Raw genomic sequence first — 24,486 nt, 5'->3', positions numbered from 1 at the left:
GCTTATTAGGAAACTATGGAGTTATAAATTTTACATTTCCTGAGTGTGATAATTGTAGTATAGGGGACTATTCTTGGTCTAAGGAGATTCATGATGAAGTATTTAGAGGTGAAGTACATCAATGTCTGCAACGAACTCTCAAAAAGTTCAAGGCAAGTATACACGTATACTCATGTGCTCACCAAATGCCCATATATACGTATCCGTAGATGTGTACCCACACATATTGCACATATACATGTGCATGCACATAGATGCACGTGCCCACAGTCACACATGCATACTTCTATGTACACGGAGAGGGAAAGAAAATGTGACAGAATATTTAACAGTCGCCCAGTCTACAGTGTCCATTGTGCAATTCTTACACCCTTTCTGAAGGCTGAGACCTCAAATTTTGGCTAAAGCAAAAGGTGCAGAAAAATATTAGACTTTTTGAGGGAGAGAAGTCTCAGAGATAATATAGGGTTTTCATTGTGGAGATCAGGAAGCAGGTGTTGAAGAGGTGGGTGACATTTTCCTTGAGCTTACTAATGGGCATGCTTACTTTGGTGTGAAGAACCAAACCCCCCCTGCCGCTACTGCACACCTAGGATTCCCTCCGCCAAGGAACTGTTAGACATAGAGCTGATCTCCAGTGAGCAGACGGTTCATGACGACTGCCTGGATTGTAGCTTGCACAGGCTTCACTGTTAACAGCTGACAAAACAATACTCTTGCACACAGAAGAGCCCCTGCTATTGTCTAATGAGATTTTTGTGAAGTCAGAAGTCTTTCAACTAAGATTTATTGAGTACCACTGTGTTCCAGGCTTTGTTCTTAGGGGCCGGTGGCGGATGGTTCAAATTCTCCTTCTCATGGAGATTATGTTCTGGAATGGGAGGGATCAAAGTAGCCAGGCAAGTAATGAAAATTAATTGGGTAATTCCAGAAATTGTTTTGCCTTTTAAAGAAAAAGAAAATTAGGAGGGTAACGTGACAGAGAGTGTTGAGGCAGGGTGAGATAGGAGAGTCATGGAAGGCTTTTCTGAAGAGATGGCCCATCACTAACACCACAAGGAAGAGTATTTTATTTTGCATTCCCAATACTCCCAGCCTTTGAGTTTGATGTCAAAGGTCAAGGGTCTTCAGAAACCTGACTGTCCTGTTGGGCTGCCACGGGCCCGTGTTTCTGGTTTTGGTCATGCCGGTTGGCCAGAATGGAGCCAACATGCATGTACTTTTGTGTCCTCATTGCTAAATGCAGATGTCTGGGCATTTTCATCTGTATGGTGGCCTCTTTAAAAAGTTTAATCCAAGAGCCACAGAAAGCCTATCATTTGCTCAAACTGATACATGGTGATGAAAGTGAGTTATTGTCTCCAAATAATGCTGCAGGAAGCCTTCCAGGCAGCAATTTTCAATAATGCCACATTGGCACCCCTTTGAATTACTATCTTCTTTTGCTAATTCGATATGACAGGTTTCTAAAGCAATTTGAGCTCACGTAAGAGCAGTGTCAGAGAGAGTTAGAGGAAGAACTTCTATTGCATTCTCCCTGCAACACCAATCCAGATCCATTTGGGTTCATTTCCTAGAGGCATTAAATATGCTTTATTTCCTTCTTTTCCTGTCACCCTTTTAGTTTCATCCGATAACTATATTCTACCTTCAGTGCCTGAATTTGCCTCAGAGTGTAGAGACAGTCGGCTGCTTCTTTAGACCAGAGGTCACCAAAGATAGGAGATGAAGACAATACTGCTTTGCATTTGGAGAAATTGCACCTTTTAAAATTCAGGCTAAAATTACGCCTCTCATAAGCAAGCACTAAGCAGGACATAGGCCAGTGGGTAAAAAGGATCCTGTGTGGGATTCAGAATATCATTTTGCCTTTTCCCCATTTCCACCCGGGTGAACCAAAGCTGCCTTCCAGATAGCAGGTGTGGGCCAGGAAGTACGGCATAGGATGAGGCATACAGGATTTGGAGTCCGAGAATCTGGTTTGAGTCCCAGCCCCACTGCTTATGACTGTGAACTTGGCTCAAAGTCTGGCCTACAGTAAACACTCAACACATATGAGCACCATTTCCTCCTCCTCCATCTTATTTCCTTATGCAGGGTACTTCCAAGCAGTAAGGCCCCTTCCACCCTTCCAAACCATTTCTTTTCCCATTCTCTCCAAAGCCCCCATAAGTCTTGCTGACCTTCTTGCTGTTTGTAGGACACGCCAAGCAGGTCCCTGCTTCGAAGTTGCTGAACATGGGGTGCCTGGGTCAACTTCAGCTCAGGTCATGATCTCAAGGTTCATAAGTTCGAGCCTCTCTGATCTTCTGTCCCCCTCTCTGCCCCTCCCCCCGCCTCTCAGAAACAAAGTTGCTGAACCTGCACTTCGTTCTGTTTGACATGCACCTCCCTCAGATCACCCCAGTGCTTGCTACTTATTCCTTGCCATTCTAGCCTGAGCATCACCCTCAAGAACAGTGCCCCTGTCTCTAACATATCGCCTTGATGGATTCTCTTCATGGCTTCTCTCACTGTCTTAAGTCATCTTGATGATTCCTTTGTGTTTGCAGTTTATCTTCTGTCTCTCACTCTCAGCCCTGAGCTTCATGGGAGCAGAGGCCTTGACCATAGTGGGTGTACCAACACCTGGCACACACCGGTTACTCAGCACATATTTATTGTATGGAAGTTACTGGGAACTCCCCGGGAGATGGAACAGCCTCCCAGAGCTATTCTGAACATCAGGTGGTACAGGTTTCTGAGCGCCCTTTGTAAAATAAATAATGTTATGCAGATAACACTTATTATCATTAAGACTTCCCAGACTCATCCATGCACCACACCTTCTCATTGCCCAAGCCTGCAGTAGGCTTTTCATATTCTTACAGCATTTTCTGTAAAGATCGGGTGTTTGTGACACATGATTTCACTCCTGATGTACTTCACTGGCAGGAGTTGCACGTGAAACCTGGAGGAATTGGAAGCCACAGAAAAACAGTCCCTCCAGCTTGGAAACTGGTACTCAGCAAACAGGTTACAGGTGTAAGCTTTAGTCCTCTGGAGGGCATGGGGCATGGAGCATTCAAACAATGGCCAGCAGCAGAGGGAGACTGTATTAAGAATTCAGGTTACACACAGCTTCCCTGTGCCAAGTTTAGCATAAAGAATGTGGCATCCGATGCCTGGTTTGGGGAGGCAGGAAATAAATGCAGAGGTTTCAGCTCGGAGGCGAGCACAATGGTGCAACAGCCCTTCTTTGTTCCTCGTGTTCTTTGGAGACACCAGCACAGTGATGGAGGACGGCGTTGATAATGAGCCGCTGAGTACATCTCGCCCGTGTATGGTATTTTTTTCCATCTACCTACCTTTGTGGAAAATTTTCAACCTTTACTATTTATAACCTTTTCAGGCTTCAATCAAGATGTAGTATGTTGGCTTTGAAAGAGCTTGATTTAAATTATGGAGGGAAAGGAAGGGGCTTCAGAAATCTCAATCCATTATTCATGATGTTTAGGAAGCTGTGTTTTTGGAAGTATGACAATCATCCTGATAGAGACCAAATCAAGGAGCGAACGATGTTGATTTCACAGGGAGAACCCCTCACTCGCTGCCACCTTGTAAGACACAGCACACGGGGATGCTTGCCCTTTCCCTCCCAACTCTCCTTCTATTTCCCCAGGCAATTCAAAGGGCTTCTTTAAGTTTCAGTGGAAGTTGAAATCTCCAGTTTAAAAAACTGAAACCAAATCTTGAAAAGTGTTGGGAAAAATCACTTCACCTATAGCTCTCGAAAGGGATGTTCGCCGTTTCTCAAAGTGCAAGGATTTTGGTAAACGGAGTCTGAAAAGGAGATTGAATATAGTCTGTTTTCTCCTCTCTCCTCCCCAGAAGATCCAAAGCCTGCCCTCACCTCCTAGGACACGGAGCCTTTTCTCCCAAGAGAAACACTCACACGAATGTTCATATCTACTGAAAAAGAAATGTATATAGCACAAGGTCTTTGATATTTGATGCAAAATATCTCAATTATATTGTTTTTAATTTGAATGACTTGAAGAACGCATGATTGCAACATGAAATTTATAATAAGGATGAGACCTTAAAATCAGCAAATTATTGATAATAAAGACCAATATACTGGTTGTCTAGACTTTCTTAAACTTGCATCTCTCCCTTAAGACAACTCACAAATGAGAGTGAAGCCTTTTTCTCTTTTGGAGAGCTGAAGATTTCTTGTAGGAAGCGTTATTTAAAGAGGAGAGGTGGAGCGCCTGGGTGGTTAAGCATCCAGCTTTGATACAGGCTCAGGTAGTGATCTCTTGGTCATGAGATCGTGTCCCACATTGGGCTCCTCGCTGAGCATAGAGCCTTCTTGGGATTCTCTCTCTCCCTCTTTCTCTTCCCCTCCCCCCTCATGTTCTTTCTCAAAATAAATAAACATTTTTTTTAATGTGTTTTTTTTTTAAATGTTTATTTATTTCTAGGAGACAGAGAGAGAGACAGCGTAGCAGGGGAGGATCAGAGAGAGAGGGAGTCACAGAGTGAAACAGGCTCCAGGCTCTGAGCTGGCAGTCAGCACAGAGCCCGACGCGGGGCTCGAACCCACGAACCGCGAGATCATGACCTGAGCGAAAGTCGGACGCTTAACCAACTAAGCCACCCAGGCACCCCAATAAACAAACATTTGTAAAGAATAAGGAGGAGAGGAGAATTAAGTAACACAGGAGAACTCACAAATTAAGTGCAGCCCTGATACAGAGCTCGTTCTGAGGATTAGTTTTTATTCTTTGTTTGTTTAGGATTTATAATTGAAGCCACTTATGTTTCCAAGAAAAAAAAAATAGGAATAGAAGGTAGGTCTTAATTTCTAGAGGGTTCTGAGGGTTTTATATTCTATTGTCTGACTTAAGGTCAGCTGTCTCAGGTAGGACCGACTACCAGACAGAATTTTATTGGAGCTTCATGTAAGTGATTCTTTTGTTGGTTTACTTGTTTTTGAGGATGGAAAGCTTCTACTTGTTTTTGTGGAGAAGCTAACAGTTGAACTCTAGCATTCAGAGAGAAGTCTTTGCACCTCTGACTTTTCTATATTGTTTCTTTGGGAATCTAGCTTGGAATCTTTAGTTCAGAATACTATGTCAGCAAATACAAGAGCATTTTTCTAGATGCCAATTGGGTGACCATCTTCCCCAGTCTCTTATCTTCACATTCCCCAAATTAAAACTCCAAACTCTGAGTTTTAATTTTGTGATGTTTGGTCCTTTGTATAATGTCACCCACTCCACTATATTTGAAGGAGAACGTCTTCAAATTCTTTAACACTTTATGCTTGTATCCACATTTGCTCTTCGTTACCCTCTTCCATGACCTCAGTCCTTCATATTACTTCATATTACCTCCAGATTCATTTTCCTAAAATACCACTTTGATTTAGTTACCCCCTTGCTTAAAGCATATAGTGATACTCAGCTGTCAGTAAAGTCAAACTCTTTAACCTGGCTTTCAAGGCCACCGATGGCCCCATTCTACTTCCCCTGATGTATTTCATGGTGCATCTCAATGCTCCTGTTGGATATCATCCAAACTTTTGCTTGACTGTTTAATGCACGCTGCATTTTCTACACCCTTGAGGTGGTCTTCCCTGAAGATTTTCTTTCTCCTCTCTTTTTACTCATCCAATGGCCACTGCATCCTTTTGAGACCTGGGTCCAACACTAATGCAGACGTTTGCCTTCACCCCTCCCCCCTTATTAAAGTAATCTCTCCTTTCTAATACGCTTCTATCTCTTGAATTTATTTGCACGATGATTTTGTTTCATTTATTTATTTGTTATTTATTTATTTATTTATTTTGCCTCTTATAAGCTGTGCCCAAGCTATGTCTTAAGTCCCAAGACCGTGTCTCATAGCTTTGTGAACCTTCGCTTGCCATCTTACATATTATATTTGGTCAGTATCTGTTATTTGCTCTCAAGAGTGAGGTAATGCTGTTTCTAATAAACATGAAGGTTGTGTGGCTCCATTTCTGTGAGCATCAAACAGGCTTTTTTGTTGAATCTCAGTGACTGTGTCATGTTGCTCCACTTCCAAGATGTGAGCTGTTGTATTCCAGGACCTGTAAGGCCCCTGAAGAGCAGCAGATGGGATCACATTAGATCTGGGCGGGGGGAGACAGGGCTCACTCATCCCATGTCTAGGATGGGACAGAGGCACAGCATACCCTGCAGGCAGGCAACAAACAGGTGCATAGGGGATTTAAAATTGTCATAAACCTGCTGAGTGCTTCTGTTTCTTATTCTCACCAAGCACTAGCACATCTAAACAATGTCAGTGCTAAAATACTCCTTCTTCCCCCAAAATATGTGTTGGTGTGGTTACTATTAAATTTTAATAATATATATAAACTCCAGGGTACCTGGGTGGCTCATTCGGTTGAGCATACTACTTTGGCTCAGTTCATGATCTCACGGTTCATGAGTTTGAACCCCACATCAGTTTCACTGCTGTCAGTGTAGAGCCTGCTTTGGATCCTCTGTCCCCCTTTCTCTGTGCCCCTCCCCTGCTTGTTCTTTCTCTCTCTCTCTCTCTCAAAAATAACAAAATAAACATTGAAATAATAATATATATAAACCCCAAATTAGCACATTATTATTTTTATCTAATAAATGCTGAGTTATGCATGGATGTTAATTTGGAGAAGTCCCAGTATGCCTCCTGGCACACACGGCCTCTGGTGTCCACTTCCCAAAAAGGACCTCATGGATGCCGATCCTTCCCTTGCTTCAGGCACAGCTCCTGACCCCCAACCCCTGTGGGATCAAGTAGTCTTGCGTTTAATTAGTAGATTTGGAATTAGCAGTGGAGAACAATGATTGTAAAAATGAATAGATCTTGAGTTCCATTAATCCCTTCATCTCCTGTGACCACTTGTGGTTTTTGTTTGTTTGTTTTTAACATTCAGATACTTCAAAGCACAGGATTTTGTTTGATGAATGCATATTTTAGTTTGTACATGAAATAAGTATATTTGTCCCATTTCACAATCATCATTGCAAATCATTTTTTTTTCCACATAGAGAAAGGGGATGATAAAAATGACTCAGTCCAAAAGTCATATATACTAAGAATTCTTATCTATCAGATGCATTTGTTTTACTGGAGAACAGTTTCCTAGGAGGTCCCCATGGAAGTTTCCACTCAATGTCATCTTATTAGAGAACCTTCCACTGATCAACCCCCTTCAATCTGTAGTCACTCCCCTTCTTCCACTCTTTATTATTCCCTCTCCAGTTTGTTTTCCTCCAGAGCGCTGACATATTATACGTGTGTGTGCGCGTCTACTTACTTGTTTAGTATGTGTCTCCTCCCCTACTCTCAAGTTCCATGGGGCCAGGAAATTTGCTTTGTCAGTGTTGTATCCTAGACACCTGACGTGTAGTCCATGCTCAGTAAATATTGGTGAATGAATGAATGAAGTATCATAATACATTCCACAGAGACCTTTCCTATTTGTTCTGAGTAGGGACAGTGAGCAGACCTTCAAATGGGTCATGGAGTTGCTTTTTTGCCTAAACTGGAGGTCGATGGAAAATTGCCCCCAACTTTTCTACCCCTTGGTTCAGCCCTGTAGGCCTACACATCCTAGGTGGATGTGTGATAAAGATGAACATATATTGAAAATTTACCATGTTAGGCCATTTAATATGTATTATCTCAATGAATTCTCAAAAAAGTAAAAGCAATTTTATAAATGAGAACAGTATTCGTGTGATCTGCTGAGCCTGCCCCGTCCCTGGGACCGAGGAAGAAGGACAGCTGTAGGCCTACACATCCTAGGTGGATGTGTGATAAAGATGAACATATATTGAAAATTTACCATGTTAGGCCATTTAATATGTATTATCTCAAAGAATTCTCAAAAAAGTAAAAGCAATTTTATAAATGAGAACAGTATTAGTGTGATCTGCTGAGCCTGCCCCGTCCCTGGGACCGAGGAAGAAGGACAGCTGGGCCTTGTGAGGCAGAGCCCAGCCCTTCATGGGGTCTTCTCCGTTTCTCAGTCTCCACTGCTTTGGCACCTGCTCCTGGCAGCATCTGCTGCCGGGAACTGTTAGATGTCACTGCACAGCTGTGAAGTGGGGTGGAAGCCAGAAGCGGAGGGAATAGCACAGAGGAGCTGGGGAACCAAATGCAGGGCTTCCGAAGGTTGTGAGAACCGCGTCATCTTGAATCCTGCAAGAGTGAAAGAGACGGTCCTTGGGGGAAAGCATGCGTAATCTGGTAATTCATAGACTCAATTGTACACAAGGAAGGGACCCATTTCCTATGTCCAGGCACCGAGAATGCCTCCACAGAGATATTCATTGTGTCTCACGCTTTGAATTACCCACCTCTCCCCACCACTTTACCCCCCAAACCATTCATAGATGTTTTAGAGACTTGAAAGCAGCTTTTTTTTTAAAGCTGTGTATTTTTTTTAATTTAAAAGTTAAAATTTCTGCTATAAAACACTGCCATAACAAAGCTATAACAACAGTGCAGGAAATAAACAAAGCATCTCCTGAAATTTCACCATGCTAGAGAATATTTTCGATTTTTTCTGGGCTTCTCCCTTTCTAGTTCTTGTCCATCTGCATGCATATTTTTATTTTGGCAGAAGCCTGAATCTGGAATGTGCTGGAATATGTTTCTGGAGGGAGTTGTGGTTTCTGCTGCCACCAGTGCAGGGCATGGCCAGGCTCAAGGAGGAGATGAAGGGATGACAGCATCTTCCGTAGATTCACATATAGGGAGAGGTCGCCCCAAAACCAGAGACTGAACTTGTGAGATAAAAAAAAAAGAATGAGATGTCAGAGGATAGAGTAAGGAAGAGAGAACAAAAGTGCCTAAGAGTGTATTAAAAAAAAAAAAAAGATAGACATAGATGGGAAAGGGATAAATGAGGTAGGAAGAAGTTATTAGAGGGAATTAATGAAAAGAAAATGACTTGCACCTCCCTGACATTCAGTTTGACCAATTTGTGTTAGCCACAGCCTACATCTGGGCAGTTTCTCCATGAAATCTAGAATGTCATTTTTCTTCAAGCAGAGTGACACATATGGTGGAAAGACTGATTTGAAACATTCTCAAAGATGGGCTTGGATATACATGTGAGTTCAGATGTTGCAGAAATTGGTCTGTCATTAATAATGTTTTAGGAGAAACTGACATGCCATTTCTCACTGATTTAAGCCTCTGGGAGGATGAGAGAGATGGAGTATAAAACAAAACCTGTAAACTGTCAGAAGGAAGAACTCACCAAGAAGAAAGCTGACAGTGTCCTTTAAACAACAGTAAAATAACCTGAGTCTAGCAGAGATTTTGAGAACTCTTGATCATGCTGGGTATATTAGGCCTTTAAATCAATCTGATTACGCTCGGGGCCAGGTGTTAGATTTTCCTATGAATTATAATGTTGCCCATTTAAAGTCACTCTGAACTGTTTGTTTTTGGGACCAGACTGTACCCATGTGTGTGTCAAGAAATAGTTATGCGTGGCCATACTGGGAGACGCCATATTGAAAACAACAGTTCATCTCACGGGTGGCATTTGGTTTATTAAGAGGCAAATTATGTTCATGTGGATATTGGAGAAGAAGTTTGTAATGTCCATACTTGGTGGCACCAGATGGCTATTTTTTCCATGTCTAATTAAGAACCTGAAATAGCCTGCATGATACACTTCCTAGATGCAGAAGCCATCCGTAACTTGGCCCAATTGTGATGCCTTCCTGTTCCTGGTGGTCTGTTTCTAATAACCTGCACAATAATGTTACAGAATCAGACTGAAAATCTATCAGAATGTAGGCATCCTGGAACAAGACCAGGGTAGCCTTAGCTTTTAGCAAAGCCAAGGCTCAGATCCATTCAGAATGCTGAACACGAAAAGTCCTGAGGCTTTTCCCACTGGCGTCCGTCTGTAGCATGGTGGACAAACTTAACGTTCGCTGTCCAATAGCAGAGGCCTAGAGAAGATCGTAAGTGTCTATAACAATGGTTCTCAAACTTCACTGTGTGCCAGAATCTCTTTTGGAGCTTCTAAAACCCTCCAAGTTCCAGGCTACGTTCTGTACACATTAAATCAGAATTTCTAAGGCTGGGGCTGAATGATCAGTGGTTTAACATATCTTCTAGGTGGTTCTGATACACACCTATACAGTAGGTTAGTATAAGAAATGCTGACAAGAAATGTGGATAGACTCTAGATGTATTTCAGAGAAAAGAGAAATAGCAAAGGCTTCCTCGGCAGCCAATAGGGAGGGTGTTCCAGGCAGTGGGAACAGCCTAAGCAAACACAGAGGTAAGAAAGCAGGTAGTGGAACAGTGCAAAGTTGGTTGCTTTTTTGTTTGTTTGTTTCTGGTTTTGTTTTTGATTTTTTTTGTTTTTGTTTGTTTTTGGCTTGGAGGCATAAAAGAATAGCAGGAGACGATATCATGGAGTATCATGATATTCTATTTAGAGGGTTTGGCTACCAGGCTGATGAAATCTCATATATAGTTTCCAAGGCAAAGGTAACTATTAGAGAGAAAAGGTGTTTGCTTATTTGTTTATAATTTTTGATGCGTTGCTTTTTAAAAATTTTTTAATGTTTTGCTTATTTCTGAGAGAGCGAGAGAGAGCATGAGCAGGGGAAGGTCAGAGAGAGAGAAGGAGATACAGAATCTGAAGTAGGCTCTAGGCTCTGAGCTAGCTGTCAGCACAGAGCCCGACCTGGGCTTGAACCCACGAACCGCGAGGTCATGACCTGAGCCGAAGTCAGATACTTAACCGACTAAGCCACCCAGGCGCCCTTTGATGCTTTATTTTATAGTCTTACCCCAAACACCAAGTTTTCCACCTGAGAACCACAAACAATTTAAAAATTTTTTTATTTTATTTTTGGAGTGAAGGTGAGAGGGCAGAAGGAAAGAGAATCTCAAGCACAGGGCTTAATCCCATGACCCTGAGATCACGACCTGAGCTGAAATCAAGAGTTGGGCACTCAGCTGACTGAGCACTGCTCAGGAGCCCTGAGAACCACAAGCACTTTAAAGATATCATATAAATGTTTCTTACAACATCCCTTTGATGTTGGGGTCAGATAAAATAAAAACAAAAACCCTGCTTACCGGTGACAAAATTGAGGTGATCTTCCAACAAATGGAAGTCTTCCTGTGGCTGGCAGGATTAATTTGTGTTGAAAAAAATGGGACCATTTTGTTGTATCTTAACATTCACTCAACTATGGAAAAAGAGAGAAGAAAACTCTTCTTTCTCAGAGTCCTGCTAGGCACCTTGTCTCCTGTGTATTTGTCTGTGGACCCAGTTCTTTCCTGATGAGAGTGAGGTTTCAGGCCGGGGGCTGAGGCTGCAGCTTGAGTGAGGACACAGAGGTAGACATTAAGTTTTCATTCGAAACTTGGGTGAGCGAGTGGTATGAGCACTACCCTTGGCATCCAGGGAGCCATTTCAGAGAAAAGAGAACCACAAGAAGCAAACCTGTTATTTTTGACCACTTAAGAAAAATTTGCTCCACATTCCATAAAACTGAGGAAGATCTCATTATCCTTAGTAAAAGCAGCTGCCATTTCTTCTAGAATGCCTTCGGAGACAGGCTGTCACCTGGGCACCATAAGAGGCAGTGCTCGTGGCTCATGAACTGGGGCAAAGGTGGCTTGCTTTCCAGCCACTGTGTTTCAGCTGAAAAAGAAATGCAAGGGGACACTTCAGGACACACTTCTCTCCAAGAGGCTGCTTCCCAAAACTGCTAATTGTGCGTGTGAAACAGAAACCAGAGGCTCCCAGCAGCCTCTCGGACTCTTCTTTGCAGATGTTTTATTCTGTGGGGTTTTTTGTTTTTGTGTTTTTTTAATCAACAAAGCCCCGGTGTATACAGAATGCCTACAGCAATGCAGGGCCTCTAACCCTACATCACATTTTGAGGCTCATGTTGCTTTTAAATGATGTTTCCCAACTTTAGTCACTAGCTTACATCTTCATGATTTTTGCACATAATTTCCTAATACTTTTTTTTTTTTTATTTTTTTTTTCCTAATACTTTTCTTTTAATGGACTTATTTCACTTAAATATATCTACAAAGAATATATATGTATATGTGTGTCTATCGATACTTGCATAATTCCCTTAATGGAAAGCTAGAAGCACTTTTCATAAATGGGAACTCAACCTTAGGAACCAATACTACAGCATGAAAACAAAGGCGTTTCGTGATAGATTCTCTCACCCACCATGATTCTGACTTCGAGGCCCGGCCTCTTTGTGAAAAGGGAAGATTTGCAAGGGGTGTTAAAGACAGAATGGCACCAAGTAGGGCCACAGTCCCCGGAGAAGACAGAATGGAAATGAGACAGCTCAGAGGCAGATGCGCGGGTCTTTGGCCAGTTGGCTCTGCAGGGAGGCAATGGGCATTTTGTCAGTTGCCCCAGAGAATGCAGCTGCAGTCTGCCTGCCATGTGTCGGCTTGAATGCCAAAATACCTACAAGGGCTGTGGCTGAGAAACATGGTCAAGATCGCAACAGCGCATCTTTGAGAGTTCCTTCAGATCTAATCATCCCCTTTTGTTTTGCCTGCAGAAAAGGCAGCTCCTGATGGTGTGATAATCCCAGGAAGAATGTACTTGCTCTTAACGTGAGTGAACCTAACTGGTAACACAGAATGTAGCTAAATACGGTTGGATTTAGTGATTGTCATTTTTAAAATGCAGTACCGATTGAGAGAATCATGAGAATTTGGAGTGCCGTGAAATTTGAAAATAGTGTGCCGCATGGCTATAGTTGTGTATAGGCACATTTGATTTTGGTGAAGGGATGATTGGATTTGAAGCAGAGGTAACACTGTGGTGTCCATATATATGTCTGTGTGTCGGTGTTTTATATTCACGAAGCACTATGGTAAATGGAAACTTTCGAAAGTAGTTTCAAAATTGCTAGGCAAAGAAAGTAATGAGAGAAATAAGCCTGCAGTCATAGAGCAAACATTATGACCCTATCTTTAAAGCCAGTGACCAATAGAGAAGGAAATGTAATTCTTACTAACCCTCTGGAGTTCTCTTAAAGCCTTTGAGAGGCATAATAATGTCCTTATCTTGAGTTACACGCTGCTCTGTTTATGTAGACTATTAGTAAAATCCAATCTAGGGCTCACTACAATTGCATGACTAAGGGATTCTGCTGATAAATAGATCTTACTTGACAAGTTGGACTAGGATTATGAGTAAAACCCAATAGTGCTGGAGACCTGCGAACCTGCTTCTATTTGTTTCACTAATTCATCTGCCCTGTTTGCATCAACAGCACCTACCTGTGTCTTTTTTGTTGCCAAGTAACTGTCCTTTGTGGAATTCCAAATTGTGGAATACCTTTGTGTCCTCTTTGGAATACCAAATTGAAGAATTTGGTCTTGTCTCTGACCTTCTATTACTAACCACCATATTCCCTTCAGCTACCATTCTAGTTGTGACAGAAAAGTCCACAGTGCACATGATAAATATTAATAATGCCTGCTGGTTGCTAGAGGTCCTCTGTGTGCCCAGTTCTGTGCCAAGTGTACCACTTAAGTTGTGACGTGACTTAAAGTTCACCATAACATTATTGTTGTTTATCGTCACCGTTTCATAGATGAGGAAACTAAGACTCTGCAACTCAGGGACCAGCCAGAGTTTGCATAACTGAGAAATGACAGAGCTGGACTCCAGACTGAGGTTTGTTCACAGAGTTAATCTCCTCCACTTCTCTACACTGCCTCCAGTGGCTGTACCTGGTTGCTCATCTCCCCGCGTTATTTTGGCTCAATGATTTATGAGCACCCTCAGCAGTCACTGCAGGGATGGATTTGATAGTGTCTGTGAAACAGAGCAAGACTCACATGGCTGCCGCTGTTCCCCCAAATGAGCTGGCAGGCAGGGAGGCCGGCTGTGTATCGCAGCCTCGATCATTTAACTGCTTAAACAAATTGACCCAATCATGTCATGACGCAACACAACAAAAGTCTTATTTCTTTTTTAAAAAAATGTTTTAATGTGTATTTTTGAGAGAGGTAGGAGGGGCAGAGAGAGAGGAGGAGACACAGAATCTGAAATAGGCTCCAGGCTGTCAGCAGAGAGCCTAACGTAGGGCTCGAACCCACAGACCGTGAGATCATGACCTGAGCCGAAGTCGGATGCTTAACTGACTGAACCACCCAGGAGCCCCCAAATTTTCTTTCTTAATCAAATGGTTGTCCAGGGAAGTTTGAAGTTGATGGTAAGGTGGGAGGGAAAGGTGACTTTGCTCCATGTAGTCATTCAGGGACCTCAGGTGTCTGAGGTTCTGTTATCACCAATGCATGACTTCCATGTTTGTCATTGTTCACCATTCCAGCCAGCCAGGAACAAAGAGGATTAGAGGAGTCTACATGGGATACTTTCATAGACCAGGCCTTACAAGAAGTGTGTGTTCCTTGCACACCCATTCCATTGGCCAGAATTCAGTCAAATGGATACCCTTAATGGCAGGCAAGGCTGTGAAATAAAGTCAAGCCAGGTCTTCGAGAAGAGGAGGAAATGAATTGTCAAGAATACTCACATCAGAGGGGCAGAGGAAAGCTTCCCCGGTCTAGGAACCCAAAGATTTCCTAAGGACCCATTTCTGAGAAACCCTTGACAAGTTTCTCATTTGAAAATAGGAATCAGTAGCCCTTGCTGCTTTCCACTCCACAGGGGAATTTAAGATTGAAATTAAAGTGAAATAAGGTATGTGCATATGCTTTGTATGCAACTTAGCACTTAGCATGGGGTAGTAGACAAAGACCTAGACTGAGGTATGGAATCCAAGTTCACATTCTTTTTTCTGCCACTTCCTAGCTATGTAAGCATGACTCACTCATTTGAGCTGTGAGCTGCAAGGCCTCTTCTGTTAAGTTAGGAGGAAAAGCACCTCCTTACCTTCTTTGTAGGCTTCCAGAACATATACACATCAGTAGCCTATGTGGAAGTGTTTGAGAAACCATTAAATGTCAAGGAGATAATTAAAGCATTTAGTGTTTTGTCTTTTGAAATCATCAGGGACTTCTGCTTAAGGGCCTGTTACCTGGAGAGTGCTTTCTGGACCCCATGCTCCATGCTTTGCCCTTACCCCCTGGCTGAAGTAGAGCATTTATGCATGAAAATATTTTTTTTTCTAAAGATTGAAATAGATGTTCATTCTCAACACACACCGTGAGTGACTGTAGGCTCCTGAGGGAACACCATGCATCAGCTCCGTGTTTGAAATTCCCACCAGCATTCCAGGTTTGGAGTTGCTGCCCAACTGTTGCTTCTGAATTACATTCAATTTTATTTTTTTAAGTTATTTATTTATTTATTTATTTATTTATTTATTTATTTATTTTAAGAGAGACAGAGACAGCGTGAGCAAGAAAGAGAGGAAGAGAAAGAGAGAATCCCAACCAGGCTCCACGCTGTCAGCACAGAGCCCGAAACGGGGCTCAAACTCACAAAACCATGAGGTCATGACCTGACCTGAAACCTAAAGTTGGACGCTGAACCGACTGAGCCACCCAGGCACCCCTGAATTACATTCAATTTTAAAACACTTTCTGAGGGCGCCAGGGTGGCTTAGTCGGCTCAGCGACCAACTTCGGCTCAGCACGATCTCACAGTTAGTGGGTTCAAGCCCATGTCGGGCTCTGTGCTGACAGCTAGCTCAGAGCCTGGAGCCTGTTTCAGATTCTGTGTCTCCCTCTCTCTCTGACCCTCCCCTCTCACACTGTCTGTCTCTCTCTCAGAAATAAATAAAACATTAAAAAAATGTTTTTAAATAAAAATGAAATACACTTTCTGGCCAAAGACCTCTGTCTAGGGGGCTGGTACAACAATAGTTAGTGACTGACTCCTTTGGGATTTAACGGGGGCTCATGCCGGTCCCATTTCTTGCTTTGAGTGTGGTTTATCCTAAATGATCACATTCCAACTCTCTTTTTTGCTAAATCATTTTTCTGAATTGATGGTATTAGTCACTTAAACAGACTCAGACTTTCTTTCCTACATTGAGTATTGCCAAAATTAGAGTGATTCATGCAGTGATTCTCTTTTTCCTCTTTTCTTTTTCTTGTTGGAACCTCTTGAAACTTCTTCATTCCAGTCAACGAGTTTATTTAATTAGAGGTGCTTTCTGAGCTGTCTCACAGAGGAATGATGGACCTGGCCTTTCATTCATTCCTGGGCTCACCCAGCTATGAGTTGTGAAAGTGGGATGACTCACTCTTTTGTTGTTCTGGGTTGTTGCAGGTGAGGCCGCACCTCCTTTTCCAAGCATTCATAAGTAAATAACAAGGAGAGATTGGCTCCCTTCAGTTCTAGAATGGTCGCTGAAGTGGATCGTAGAACCGACTATCAAATGGAAGCTAATCTTGACTTCACCTGCCCACAGAACAGCTAGCAGAGTGTCTTTCCTTGAATGGGCCATCCAGTAAGAGAGGCGATTGCAAATAACAGTCCTCCAGAGAAGTGGCCCTGTGCTTCTCAAACTCTCATGCGCACGGGAGTCACCTGGGATCATCTTTTTATTTTTTTTTAAGTTTACTTATTTATTTTGAAAGAGAAAGAGAGAGTGCACAGGGGAGGGGCAGAGAGAAAGGGGAGACGGGATCCCAAGCAGGCTCCATGTTGTCAGCACAGAGCCCAACACGGGGCTCAATCTGACCTCAAGAAACCATGAGACCATGACCCGAATGAAACCAAGAGTCGGACGCTTAACCAACTGAGCCCGTCATCCCGGTTTAAGACTGGGATCATCTTAAACTGCCAATTCTGATGCAGTGGATGTGAAGTGGGGCCTTGGCCCAGGCATTCCTGGGGGCCAACAAGCTCCCCAGGAATGCTGCCGGTCCAGCTACCACATTCTGAGGAGCATAGGGAATTGATGAGGCTGAGACCATTCTTACCAAGCCTTTTTTTTTTTTTGGAGGGGGCCAGCAAAGGGGAAGGAATGAACATTTATTGAGCCTTTTCACTGACCAGCTGTAAGCTAGGAGCATCACATAGCATCTCATTAATATTTAATGCATATAACTATTATTATCTGTATCTTAAACCTCTGTCAAATTAAGTTATGATAATTCCAAAAGCAAACCCCAAGCATCAGCTTTTTCAGAGTGTGTTGCTCATGTAGCACATTTCATTAGCTTGTACAATATGGTTATTTCCTCTGAACGTATTAAAATTTAAAGGGAATAATGGCCATTCATCAGAAATAGTAAGTGACAATGAGCTCTCCAAGGAATTTTTTTTTCCCTCACTCAATTTTGGGGAGTTGAGATTCAGGGTGATTAAGATGGCCAAATGGGTGGGTGCTGCAAGGCCTCATATTTTATACAAAATATTTTCAAATGATGTGGTCTCTGTGATATGAGTAATAACCAGGCTGCAATTATGAAAGTAGATAAAAATTGCAGTCAAGAGGAAAGGGGGATCTTTGATTTTTTTTAATCCATACTATTTTACAAAGTGCCTCTTCTGGGCCCGAACGAGTTTGTGGCATTCAGGCAGCTCCGGGTCTGAGATTGCATCGACACCGGCAGTGAATGGGAAGATAACGCCCCCTTCCATCTGAGTGGTGCTGTGAGAATGACTGCAACCAATTTACCCAACAGAAGGGATGGTGAACTGTAAGAGCAGGGTATATATCCAGATCATAGAAAATTAGGGATCCGGCTTGGGATCAGATGCTAACTTGCTAATGATTTTGCATAGCGTATTAGGAGTTTGGAGATCCCCAGATATAAATACTGGAGGCAAAACTTCATAAGCACATTTTTATGTCTAAAAGGGCAAGTGGGACCAAATATCTGTACATAGTTAGTTATAACAGCCACGAGTATGGTACTTCCCGGCACCAGGTGCTTTGCACATATTAACTCATTTTATCCTCACAACAGCCCTGTCCTTTTCTCCTCTTTATAGATAAAGAAATTGAGTCACAGAGAGATTAAGTACATTCTCCAATTCCACAGAGCTCAGATTTTGAATCTGAGCAGGCTGGCTTGCTGAGGGTACTCGCTCATCATGCTTGTCCTGGGCTCACAGACGCCAAGGACATGGGGGTTCAAGTTCAGATTCTGCCATTTGCCACCTGTCCTTTGAGAAGTCCTCTAGTCTCTCTGTGTCTGTTCCATCATCTGTGAAATGGGCCCAATGATGCCCTGCAACCTCCTGGGATTGTTGGGAAGTTGAGATAAGATAATGCACTGAAATTATATACATTGTATACTGCTGTGTAGACAGAGTCAAAGATTAGATGGACCCATTCAATGATCATTGGTATATTTTAAATAGCATCGTGTAAAGACCCAACTTCTGTTTCCTGAGTCTCTATTTTTATATTTTTGCTGCTTCCTCAGGAAGAACTAGTTTAGTTTTGCCTGGACACTTAAACAGAAAACAACCAAAAAAATGTCTTTTTGGATTTGCTTTCTTTAGGTTTTCTGAAAATAGAATATTCTGCAGAGGCTAAAAACCAGTAGAAGCCCCATCAGCTGATTTCATTCATTCCTATTTTGTGAAATATTCCCTACAGGTTCTTCTCTGAAGTGTTAGCCCATCTGGATTGAAATGATTCTCTGAGGCCTCTAGCATTTAGCTCTTCATTTGGAAAGGTGTTTTGTGATGAAATCCATTTCACCATAAATTTTTGCACTCAGATTCAGCCCGTGATTTTTCTTGTTGCCTCGTCTCGTGCCAGCATATTTCTCATTCTGCAAAAGCCATCTCTTAGAGTTTTAAGGTTCCAGCTGCACACATTTCTGTCCCTCTGAATTTTAGCGAGAGATAATATAGGGCTCCCCTCATAATTGTATTCCTACATCCTTCCTCTGCCCAAGAATCCAGGGGACTTGAGAATACGAATCGTCAGGAGGAAAGATCACACAGGCTTTGCGTGTTTGCTAGGGGCAGGATTTCTTTGTCTCTCATTCCTGGATGAGTGTGATGGAGGTGCCTCTTGATAATTGAATTATACAAATTAGGATTAGAGATTTCTTTCTTTCTTTCTTTCTTTCTTTCTTTCTTTCTTTCTCTCTCTCTCTCTCTCTCTCTCTCTCTTTCTTTCTTTCTTTCTTTCTTTCTTTTTCTTTCTTCTTATTATTTTCTTTTTGGTCAGAGAGCCATGGAAGTCAAGCAAGTGAATTTTAAACCAGAATGTTCTTCTTTTTTCATTCAATTTCACCAGATCAGGATCATTTCCTTTTTGGCAGCAGGTCATGATAAGTCTTTCAGAGTAAGTGTTAGAGTTGGATAGGATTAGCTCTCTTAAATAAATTAGCAAATTCAAAACAGAACAAAGATGGAGTGAATTTTATGCATGCTAGGAGGTAACATTTTGAAGCTGATTTAATCAGAGGAGAGCCATCAGACAATGACATCATCGTTTTCCTTTAACCATAGCTTCTAAGATAGGGCTCGTTTAGATTTCTGAAGTGGCTGGTGAGAAACTCAAGTCGTTAATATGTGTATGTGTGCTCCCGAACATAGCTTGCTTTCTCTGGTATTGTTCTACAGCAAATACTGACAGAGAAAGACAGTCTGTGAACACCATTGGCTTCCAAGGTATCTAAGTGTGTGTTTCTGGAGTCAATAAAAGTACAGACAGTATAGGATATGGTCAGAGACAGAGGCCTTGAGGTCAGAAAGCACTCAGTTGAGATCATGCATTTTTCCTTTCCTAGCTGCCTGGCCCTGAGTGAGTTACTCATCTTGCCTAAGCCTCTGCCTCGTCCTTACGTGGAGTGATAATAGTTTCCACCTCAGGGGTTGTGATGGAGACTCTACCAATGTGTTGTGTGGAATATCATATATTTCTTTAAAGAATAATAAGACTTGTTAAGACAAAAGTTAATTTTGAGATAATTTTATCTTTGACTTACGATTAATCCATGTGGGACCCTACGAGCTACAATAATTTGTGTTAGACATTTGAACAATTTCAAAAACACCCTGACTGGATTATGAATGCCTTTCGAACCAGTCCATAGAAAAGCCATCCCAGAAATGTGTGCATCTTTCAGAGAAACACCCTCCCCCTTCCCCCCCCCCCCCACAGGGCTTTGTTTAGGGTAAGGTCTCCTGAGAGGAGAATACAAAGAAAGTGTTATAGGGGGCACCTGGGTAGCTCAGTCAGTTGGGCTTCCGACTTCAGCTCAGGTCATAACCTCACGGTTCGTAGGTTCGAGCCCCACATGGGGTTTTGTGCTGACAGCTCAGAAGATGAAGAAATGCCACTCAAAATCTCAATCCCCAAACCCAAATATTGTTAATATTTTGGGGGGTTTTATGACTTTACAAGTTTGTTGTTGTTAGTTCCAATCATACTGTACAGGTTTTGTATCCTCCCTTTTCATTATGTATGTTAAAAAACATGATTACAATGTCTTTACGATGAATGACTGCATACTGTTGTATTGAATGGATGTACTGTGAATTGTTAGGCCCAGTTTGTAGAGGAAAACACTTATGCTTTCCCAATTCTTTGCTGTCATACTGATGCTGTAGCATTTGGGACAATGGTCACATGTCTCCTCATATGCCAAATATGTCAGGTCATGAGTTGGAAGTTGGTTCATTCAGCTGCCATCAGTTTCTCCTGCTGTATTTCCTGATGTTCATAGAGTCCCCTCAGCTCAAGATCAAAGCCCAAGTCAGCCTCTGACATTTCTGTGTCTTTTAAAGGCTAGAAGGTGAGGAATGGATAGAGGTTACTCATCTTGCTCAGGTAACTATGCTGTCAGGGTTATAGGTTCTGATCTCTGCACGACTCCTCAGAACTTTCTAGTTATCATCTGAGGATCCTGAGGCTCCTTTGAGAAATGCTGCTGTCCTTAACCTATCACTCCAGCATTCCGTTATCTATCCCAGAAAACCAGTCACATTAATGTCACCTTTAAAGGAATATGCATTTCAGATCTTTTCATCAAAGCCCTTCTTTACCCTTCCTTTGAGTTAGATAATTTAAGTCATTTCTTCCAGCTATTAAAGCTACCCTGCCTTATCTTTTTTCCCCCTTGATTATTATAATTAATTCACTTCATTAATGTCCTTAAACTCTCTGCCATACACTACCTGCGCTTCACATTTGGGGATTTAGAGAGTTTAATAGAAGAACAATATTCTTGTTTCCTAGGACTGACACTCATCTGACCCATGTACCAGCACACCAGTCATTGAAATAGTGAAATGCATTAGTACTGAGTAATAAATTCTACCACTAAGTCCCCTTACAAGGCCCCCCTTCACCCCTAACTTTCTCCTACTACCCTGGCAGCCCCAGCCCCTCCTCTGAAATCTCTGTGCCATGCGGCTTCTCAGCTCTGCTGTAGCTTCGGCATTGTCCGTGCTGACTGTTTTCTGCTTGCCTAAAGCAGACAGACAGACAGACAGACAGACAGATATCTCTGCTCTATTCAAATTGGGATTGAAGTCTTTTCCTATAAATTTGTTGTAAGGAATGAAGCTATTTTGGTTTTACTAATATCACTTGATTCCCACCATTGCCTATCGCTCTCACCGACCCAGATGCTTCTTTAAAGGAAGTCTATTCTCAGATTGATGGTGGGATGATGAGGCCAATTGACATCTCCATTATTTTTAGGAAAGCCTGGCACTGGTCTTTCCGATTTCTCTTCATTTTGGATACCAAGGAGGTGGAGTCAAAGAGAGCGGAAAGGAAGGAGAGATGTGACATATGAGCATGTGTATTACTCATGGGACCTTTCTAAGAGATCAAGCACTTGGGCAGAAGGGGAGCCGAGTTCTTGTTCTGGCTTTGCCATCCAGTCACTTTGCCTCCTAGTGCATCGTGTGCAAGAAGATAGAGTTGGACTGGATTAAACTCTAGGCACCAGTAAAACCTCTTCCAAGTCATTTCCACGAATGCCTCCCTTTTTGCAGGCGGTAAGCACTGACTTTGGGAAAAGGGGCACATTTCATGGCAATATTTATGTGCCAGACTTAGGTGTTGTGCCTGCTTCTGTCCAAATAGTAATTTGAGGGATTCATTTTGCAGGTTGCCTTGCTGACAGCTCACAGTGACTGTGTATTTGCCCCCTGCACCCCAACACACACACATACAACTTCTCTTTACTGTTTGTTCACTAGTCAACTTGTGCATGGCCCTCTGTCTAATTCTCTCAAGACTTAGAATTTTATTAATTACTTAAGAAACACTGGATAATTTCATAAACTCTCCACTTAAGTAATCATGCCTAAATTGCATTTAACTGAAAGGGCCTGAGTATTAACTGTGCCTGGTGTTCTTGTTGATCAGACAATTCTGTATCCATGCTAATCAGAGCTGCCTTGCGTCTCTCGGCACTGGTGAAGCTTTCCGTCAACTGTGTTGATTTAGAGTATTAGTTGTGTCTTGCTTTCCTAAGGTGGCAGAGCGGTTCTCAGCATGAGTGTTTTAGTCCTCGTTTCGAACTGACAAAATGGAAATGATTATGACTCTAAGTTAATTGCATCACTTAAGCCAGAAACCTGGCCTTGCATTGCCTTGTTCTTTCCTGTCATTCAGCACATTCAAAATCTTGCCAATTTCACCCCCTATTTCATGTGTGACATAGCCTTCTCTAGCTCAGGCCCTCGGTATGCCTTGCTTGAACTATCCCCATAGTCTTAGACTTGGTCTCCCTGATGATAGAATCGCTCCCCTTAATTCAGCCAGAAGGGTCTTTCTAGGCACTTCTGACAGAGTTACTCTCATGCTTAGGAGTCATCAGCAGATACCCATCACCTATGGAAAAAGGCCATACTGCTCCACAGGGCATGGGCGTGTCTTCCTGGGCTTCCATACTTGCCCATTTTTTTCAGCTTCGTCACCTGCCCCTTTCCAATTTGAACTTGACACCACATGGACACCAGATTACGACTTTTTTCTCTGTTGCTCACGTTCACGTTTTGGGCCATGGTTTGGGCTGGAATATTTTGTTTACTTTCCATATCCTGACTCGCTAAACCTCATACACACTTGGATAGCTAGCTTGGCTTATTGGTTCCTTCAGGAATTTGGGGGGAAATGTTTTCCTAGCACTGTTGAGAATTTCAGTATTGTTATACTGACAATATCTACTCATGTGTCTGCTCCCCTAAGGGCAGAAATTTCTATAAGGGCAGAAAGACTCCTGCTCTTCATGTTGTCCCCTTTCTCTGGGACAGTGCCTGGAGTCTGGTAACAAATGGTAATGTAATGGGTTACCAGGCTATAACCAATGAAGGTAAATTCTTTTCTTCACTTAAGGACATATTTTTTTGTATAGTTCCCTAGAAGCAGACTCTGAGCTGAAGGCTCACGTGAAAATGATTTATTAGGTACTGGTCCTAGGAAAAAAATAGTAAAGGAGTAGGGCAGTGAGGCAGGGATATAAAGGTAAAGAGGCCAAGTAAGGGTTGCTATCAGGGGAGTCCCACAGAAGGCAATTTGGGCTCAGTTCTGCAGGGGAGTTCTGGAGACAGTTTGGGTCCCACCCACGGTTTGTCCCCATCAGAGGCGGGGCACCTGGGGTTTGATACACTCACATCTATCAACATTGGCCAGGTACTGCCTCTCCCCAAAAGATAAACTCCCAGTCACTTGGCTTTCTACATATATAGGTCAGTGGAGCTCAAAACTGCACATGTGTCAGAGTCACCTAAAGGGCTTATTAAAATACAGATTGTTGAGTCCTACCCCCAGAGTTGCTGACTCAGTGGGTCTGCCTGTGGGCTCAAGAATTTGCAGGTTCAACAAGTTCCCAGGTGATGCTGAAGCTCCTGATTTGCCGACCATATTTTGAGAAGCCCTGGTTTAAGCAAAGCAAGTTATAGCAGCATGAGGTTCGTCCTACAATAAAGGCATGGATATATAGGCTGCTAGAAATGAAAACACGACAGAAGCATCAAGGGATCCATGGGAATAAAGATACAGCTTCAACAGCATCTCCTTTCAGGGACTGAGCCATGGCTAATGCCCAAGACAATTTGAGCTGTCCAGGGCGGAGTGCTGCTGGCCCTATTTCTACTCCAAGGCCAGATCCCAATTTGAAGGATGACTTATGTGAGCACTTAACTTCTAAATCAAATTTCACTTTGCTATAATTGACGATCACACTTTAAGTAAACTATTTCTTCTCATTATCATTGTTCATTTCTTGTCCTCATTAAGTTCTGCCAAAAGTACTTCCTGGAAACACCATTGGATGTTGTATTGATGACATGTTTTTCTTCCTAGCTGACTTCTTTGTATGTTCTCTTTTATTTTAATGTTCCAAAACAAACTTCAAAATGTCATTATCTACTCAGAAAACAGTAGAGTGTAGTAATATAGAAAAGAGTTGAGGCAACACACTAAAAATAGAGTATAAGAAAAAAGTGTAGTGTAAGAAATAAATAGCCAGACACTAAAATAGGCTAACTCAGCAAGAAAGGACCTAGAATTAAAAAAAAAAAAATTAGACCTT

The 24,486-nt window shown here is 42.4% G+C and overlaps 1 protein-coding gene across 4 annotated transcripts in view; it reads left to right on the top strand.

Moving 5' to 3' along the window:
• Positions 1-24,486, top strand: part of LRRC3B (leucine rich repeat containing 3B) — a 93,955-nt gene that overhangs the window by 20,908 nt on the left and 48,561 nt on the right. For 2 of the 4 annotated variants that reach the window (XM_039242707.1, XM_039242708.1), the window contains exon 2: positions 12,597-12,651. The exons of 1 other annotated variant lie outside the window; for it this stretch is intronic. The gene's annotated coding sequence lies outside the window, so the exon portion shown is untranslated. Of the gene's footprint in view, positions 1-12,596; positions 12,652-13,694; positions 13,724-24,486 lie in introns of those variants that run through there. One more of the 4 variants, XM_039242711.1, reaches the window with a different exon arrangement.

The sequence above is a fragment of the Hyaena hyaena genome, unplaced genomic scaffold (genome assembly GCF_003009895.1).
Source record: "Hyaena hyaena isolate Hyena2069 unplaced genomic scaffold, ASM300989v1 scaffold_216, whole genome shotgun sequence".
NCBI lineage: Eukaryota > Metazoa > Chordata > Mammalia > Carnivora > Hyaenidae > Hyaena > Hyaena hyaena.
The sequence above is the reverse complement of the archived record's forward strand: the minus strand, read 5'-3'. Positions and strand labels throughout refer to the sequence as shown.